Genomic DNA, 7,350 nt, shown 5'->3' with positions numbered 1-7,350 from the left:
GACAGCCTTTTCAACAAACAATCCTGAAACAATTGGATATCCACGTGCAAAAAATGGACTTTCATTCATACCTCACACTGTATTAAAAAAATGCAGAATTGATCATAGACATAAATGTAAAACCTAAAACTACAAATCTCACAGAAGAAAATATAGGCATAATTAATTTTGATTAGGAATTAATCATTTCTTCTGACATCAAAAACACAATGTATAAAAGAATTGATAAATTGAACTTGATTAAAAATTAGAACTCCTATCCTTCAAAAGACAATATTAAAAGAATGGAGTGCTGGGTATGGTGACTCATGCCTGTAATCCCAGCACTTTGGGAGGCTGAGGCAGGAGGATCATTTGAGGCCAGGAGTTCAAGACCAGCCTGGCCAACATGGCGAAACTCCGTCTCTACTAAACATACAAAAATTAGCTGGGCGTGGTGGTGCGTGCCTGTAGTCCCAGCTACTCAGGAGGCTGAGGCACAAGAATTGCTTGAACCCAGGAGGTGAAGGTTGCAGTGAGTTGAGATTGTGCCACTGTACTCCAGCCTGGGCAACAGAGTGAGACTGTGTCTAAAAAATAATAATAACAATAAAATGACGGAAAACTGGGAGAAAATATTTTCAAAGCTTATATCTGATACAAATAAATGAACATATATAAATAAAATTTAAAGCTCAATAATAAAATGAAAAACTCAATAAAAGAACATCAGTGATTTTAACAGACATCTTAGCAAGGAAAATATACGGGTGGCAAATAAGCACCAGAGAGAGGCTCTAATCACTAGTAATTTAGGAAATATGAATATCAAAGTGAGATTGAATCACTAATCACTCACTCTAGAATGGCTAAGATTCGAAGACTGACCATATCAAGTGTTGATGAGGTTGCAGAGAAATAGGAACTCCCAGACTGATGATGGGAATGTAAAATGTATTTAATACAACAACTTTGGAAAGTAATCCGGTAGCTCCTCAAAATACTAAACAGAGTTCCCTTACGATCCAGGCATGTCATTCCTAAATATTTGCCCAAGAGGAATGAAAGCATACGTCCATGCAAAGACTACTCCACGAATGTTCATAGTACTTTTGTCATAACCAAAACCCTGAAATAATCCACGTTTATCAACAAGTAAATGGATAGACAAATTATGGTATGTCTCTGCCATGAACTACTACTTAGTCATAAAAAGAAATGAACTATTTATATAACACGGATGAATTTCAAAATAAAGCGAAAGAAGCCAACAAATAAATACAGGGTCTAATATTCCATTCATTTAAAATTCTGGAACACTCAAACTGGTGCATAGTTACAAAAAGCAGATCAGTGTTTGGGAAAGGGGGGATGGAGAAGGGTGGGGAGGAGGGATTAGAAAGGAACATGAGAGAAATTTTGGGAGTGAGGAATATGTTTGCCACCTTTATTGTCATGATACTTTTGCGGGTATCAAAACTTAGGAAATCATACCCTATAAATGTGTGCAGTTTGTTGTATATTGATTTTATTCAATGTAGTGAGCAAAGTTTAAGATGTCCCTGCAGTGATCCTGCCTACTGGCAATGGCAGCCTCGAGTAACCCTCTCTTCTTGAGAAACTTGTTTCTAATCAACACACTACCTTGATGTTAAGGGGATCTCAGTTCCAAGTTTGTAAGTTCCCTCTTGCTAGCTCACTCTATGCCCTGCTGGCTTTGATGATGCCAAGTGCTATACTGGGGAGACCCATGGGGAAAGGAACTGAAGATGGTCTCTGGCCAACAGCCTACAACGAACAGAACCCCTGCTATCAACCACTTGAGCTTGGAAGCAGATCGTACCCCAGTCTAGATTCCAGGAGAGACCCCAGTCCCAACTAAAACCTTTTTTGGCAGATTTTTAAAGCAGATAACCCTGCTAAACTTATCTGGATTCCTAACCCACATAAACTGTGTTGTTTTAAGCCACTAAGTTTGCAGTAATTTGTTTCACAGCAACAGATAACCAAAGTAATTTTTTTAAAAGTAAACAAGGAAGCAAACAAACCAAAAACCTACAATGAGTAGTACTCACACAGCTACCCGAGTAGCTAAAATTAAATACTGATGATACTGAATGCTTGGAAGTGGAGCAATTTGAACTCTCATATACTGGAGTAAAAATTGGTGCTGCTTTTTTGGGAAATTCTATGGTCTGGCAATTCCTCTCCTAATGATAGGCCCAGCAAAAATGCAACCATATGTGCACCAAAAATATATACAATACTGTTCAAAGAAGTTAGTAATAGTGCCAAACTAGAAGCAAACCAAGGTCTTATTAGCAATAAAATAGATTAATGATGGTATCTTCATACAATGAAATGCTGTACAACAATGAGAAGTAACAAACTATCGATACAACCAACACCTTGGATGTTGATCTCAGAATCGCAATTAGATGAAATAAGCAAAACACAAGAATGCACTTAATTATGGTAGAAAACAAGTCAAACTAATATATGGTTATAGACTCAGTAACAAGGAAATCACAGTTACTTTGTGAAGCATCTCAGAGGAGGCCTGAGGGTTTTGGTAACTTTCTATTTCTTGATGTCGTGTGGGAGGTACACCGGATATGTATACTTTGTAAAAACTGAGTTGTAAACTTCTAGTTTGTGTACTTTTATGTATGTTATACTTTATAGAAACTGGACTACGGAACTGATTCATGTTAATTAAAAACAACAATGTACCTTGTGGGATTCTGGAATTTACAAAGCACTTGGCATCCATGCAATGTTGTCTTAGTCTGTTGGGGCTGCTGTAACATAATACCTGGGTGGCTCATAAACAACAGAAAGATTTATTTCTCACCGTTCTGGAAACTAAAAATCCAGAATCAAGACACTGAGGCTTGTGCTGGCAGATTTCTTGTCTGGTGGGGGCCTACTTCCTGGTTCATACATGTTTGTCTTCTCACTGTGTCCTCACATGGTAGAGGTGGCAAGGGAATGCTCATTATCATGTTCATAAAGGCTAATCCCACACCTGAGAGCTCCTCCCTCATGACCTAATTACCCCTAAAGGCCCCATCTCCTAATACCATCACATTGAGAGTTTGGATTTCAACCTAAGAAGTTGAGGGAGACAAACATTTTGTCCACAGCAACTGTCATTCTTTAAAAACAGGTAAATAACCTGAAAGATATATTTGCACATGAGAAAACTGACTTATGCATGTTTGGGACCTAGGATACACAGAAGATATTCCTTCTAATCAAAGTAACCATGGAGTATTTAAAAAAAAATAAAAAAATACAACTAAGTCAGTCATATGGAAGTCTGTCTTCACAGTAACTTATCATCTGGGTCGTCTTGGAACTAGTAATCCTGATCCTGCTAAGATAAAGCAACCAGTGGGGAGGCTGAGGGCTGCCCTGATTTTCTTCCAAGATCAGTGCACACTAATAGGTGGTGGGAAGGAAGAGACATGAGCACACAGCAGGCAGGAGCTCTTCTGGGGATGCAGGAGGAGGCAAGCTACTGGTTCTCCACTGTCTCCCCTGATGCCATCTACTCACAAATTTGGGGGGCAACTTAAAAACAAAAATCAGGGATTCTTAGCTCAGGGAGCTGGAATATGGTCAAAACTGTGAACAGGCCTCAGGAAAGGGCCCATTGCTTTCAGTTGATTCTCCAAGGGGCCATGATACTGGTAGGTTTGAGACCTCTTTCCTCGGGCCACTTGTTCCAGCCTGATGCTGTTGTCCCACAGCAAAGCCAGGCAGAGGTGTGCAGAGCAGCCCCTTGTCACCCCAACAGCTCCCCATCCCAGCTGAGCTTCAGAATCCTGGGCAACTTCTAACCACGGGCTGATGAGCTTTTAAAGCCCACAGTTAATTCTCATAGTGGCTACAGTGAAGAGCCATGGGTTTGCCTCCTATTCCCATTCTGAGTACTGAGATGTGAGCACAGGACTCTGCACCCTGTGATGGCTGAAATTTTGACCCTGCTTGTGACAGGGCAACTTATATTAAAACAAACATGGAAGGGCAAAAGTTTGCAGAGGCGAAACACGGGAGCGGAAAAGAGGAAGGGAAAAGAGGGAGGAAAAGAGGGAGGGAAAAGAGAGAAAGGTGGCCACTTGCAAATGAGGAATGGGATGCTCCATTTCCTTTTTCCCCAACTGAGGTCACCCTATGTCAGAGTCAGCTGCCTGTGTAGGATTTATTTAAAAGAGAATGGCTTTTGAGTATAAAACATGACACCACCTACTCACTCACTGGCATCTTCCATGGGCCAAGAACAGAAGTGGTCAAACCCCATCCCTGTCCTCACAGGGATCTGAGTGAAAGAGATATAAACACCCAACAAATAAGGTGTGGAATTAAGGCAGAGCTGTTCAGCCTGGGCACACCTGATACATTGAGCCAGATCATTCCCTATTGTAGGCGTGGGGGGCTGCCTTGCAGCACCTCTGGCTCTACGGACTAGATACTGGTAGCACATCATCACCCTAGCTGCGAGAACCAAAAACATCTCAGACACTGTCAAAATGTCCCCTGGGGGTTGGTGGGGGGTGCAAAATCACATCAGGTTAAGAACCTCCAAGGTAGAGCTGTGGTCTCCAGAAGTTTAAGGCATCAGTTCTGCCAGGGGAAATCAACAGAGGCCGCAGAGAACTCAGAGCCCATCCAAAATGCCACCACCCCAGGCCCAGGCCTTCACATAGTGCCAATGTCTGAGAGCCTGGACTTGGGAAGAACTGACAGTAGAAATTCAAACAGACCCCCAAGCAGAGCTACCTTCTTTGGTAGCATGTGACTCTCTGTTAGAGATGAAAATTCCAGGGCTGCATGAGTTGGCTCATATCTGTAATCCCAGCACTTTGGGAGGCTGAGGAGGGAAGACTCCTTGACCCCAGGAATCCAAGACCAGCCTGGGAAATACAGTGAGACCCTGTCTCTACAAACAATAATAATCAAACTTAGTGTGCCTGTATAGTCCCAGCTACTTGGGAGGCTGAGGAAAGAAGATCACTTGAGTCCAGGAGTTTGAGGCTGCAGTAAGCTATGGTCATTCTACTGCACTCCAGCCTGGGTGATAGAACAAGACCCTGTCTCTAAAAAAAAAGAGATGAAAGAAAATTCTACATAGCTCCCCCAACCGTCCTATGGCGTTGGGAGAGAATAAGGGTTACCCACAAGCTGAGAGTTACTGATCCACAGGTAATGTCTTTGCTTATTCATCAGGCAAAACGTTACTGTGGAATAGCAGGTGAAGTTGGAGATGTTGACAGAGCCTGCAGGCCCTAGAAAAATTTTGGATTTTATTTAAATGCACATGGAATAGTTGGTTGAATCAAACAGGTGGAAATGTGACAGGGACAGGGATATGTACATAAATTTGTCTGAGTCCAAAATAGCAATTGCACAAGTATAGAACAGTGGCTACATGGCTTAGCTTTTGCACAGGTGGAAGAGGCTCAGGGGCTTTTGATGACAGCCTTTATCAAGTGAACCATGGGCAGCTGCTGCTCAGAATTTAATGCAGTCATAGGTGCTCAACTAGAAACATAATGTGCAAGCTAAGAGATGGAACACGCCCAGTAGGTTCTGCCTGCCGATGTTTGTTCAGATTTTGATAAAATACACCATCATCTGCTCCTAACTACCTTTTCTGAATTGAACCATTGCTTTGGTTAGCTTACCTGAGTAAGGACCTTCCCCAGTTCATACATTTTTTTCCTTTAGAGACAGGGTCTCACTCTGTTGCCCAGGCTGGCGTGCAATGGTGCGATCAGGGCTCACCACAGCCTCCACTTTCTGGGCTCAAGTGATCCTCCAGCCTCAGCCTCCTGAGTAATTGGGACTGCAGGCACACACCACCATTTTTTTTTTTTTATAGAGACAATGTCTCGCTACGTTGTTCAGGCTGGTCTCGTATTCCTGTGCTCAAGTGATCCTCCTGCCTTGGCCTCCCAAATAGTGCTTTTTAATCCACATACTTTTTAATCCACACGCTTACAGCTTCTAGCTCCTTCAGCCCTGTGGTGGACAGCAAGACTTCCTCCAGAAATTTCAAAATGTGGAAATGAAAGAACAGCAAACTCATGGTCAGCAGACCGCCTCCCGGGGATTCCCATTCCTGCCCCATGGAGTTTGAATTCCCAGAAAATTCTACTTTGGATCTGCCCTCTCACACTTGGCATTCCACCACTGGACACTTGATCCTTTGATTAAATTGTTGCCGTCTTCCTATTGCCCTAACATGCTTGGAAAGGAACATCAGTTTTCTGGTATCTCAGTTTATCACTTCCCCCAAAGACAGAAACGATGGAAGGCACAGAGGAGTTCTGAAAAGAAGCCCCAAGCTGAGGACAAATGCCAACTGCCTCACGTTTTCATTCGGGGCTACAGCTGCATATGGCTGGTACATTTACATTTAAAAACTTTTAATTGGTAAATAATTATATATACTCATGGGGTACATAGGGATGGTTTGATATATACATATATATATCAAACCATCCCTATGTGTGTGTGTATACATATATGGTATATGGTATACCATCCCTATGTATATATGTGGTATATGGTATACCATGTATATATATGTATATATGTGTATATATGTATATATGTGTATATATGTATATATGTATATATATGGTATATGGTATACCATCCTTATGTATATATATATAAACCATCCCTATGTGTGTGTGTATATATATATATATATATATATATATATATATATATATATATATATGGTATAATGATCAGATCCAGGTAATTAACATATCCATCATCTTCAACATTTCTCGTTTGTGTTAGGAACGTTCAATATCCTCCTTCTGGCCAGGCGCGGTGGCTCACGCCTGTAATCCCAGCACTTTGGGAGGCCGAGGTGGGCGGATCACGAGGTCAGAAGTTCCAGACCAGCCTGGCCAACATGGTGAAACACCCTCTTTACTAAAAATACAAAAATTAGCCTGGCGTGGTGGTGGGCGCCTGTAATCCCAGCTATTCGGGAGGCTGAGGCAGGAGAATCACTTGAACTCGGACGGCATAGGTTGCAGTGAGCTGAGATCATGCCAGCGCACTCCAGCCTGGGCGACAGAGCAAGACTCCATCTCAGGAAAAAAAGAATCCTCCTTCTAGCTATTTGAAACTATATAATATAGCTGCAGCAAAAACTGAGATAAAGTTGAGAAATTCAACGAGGTGCACAAGTTCCAGATGACCACCAGATGGCAGCAGGTGAACAGTATTTTCCTGAGATGTAGCCTCTTAAAGGAGTCTTCAATCTCAAGTCTTCAAGAGTGTTAAATGTGGATGGCGTGAACAGTAGGAACTACGTGCCCCTCATACCTCGTCCTCCAGCCT

This window comes from Gorilla gorilla, chromosome 8, assembly GCF_029281585.2.
Source record: "Gorilla gorilla gorilla isolate KB3781 chromosome 8, NHGRI_mGorGor1-v2.1_pri, whole genome shotgun sequence".
NCBI classification, from domain to species: Eukaryota; Metazoa; Chordata; class Mammalia; order Primates; family Hominidae; genus Gorilla; species Gorilla gorilla.
This window is presented reverse-complemented; position numbering follows the sequence as displayed.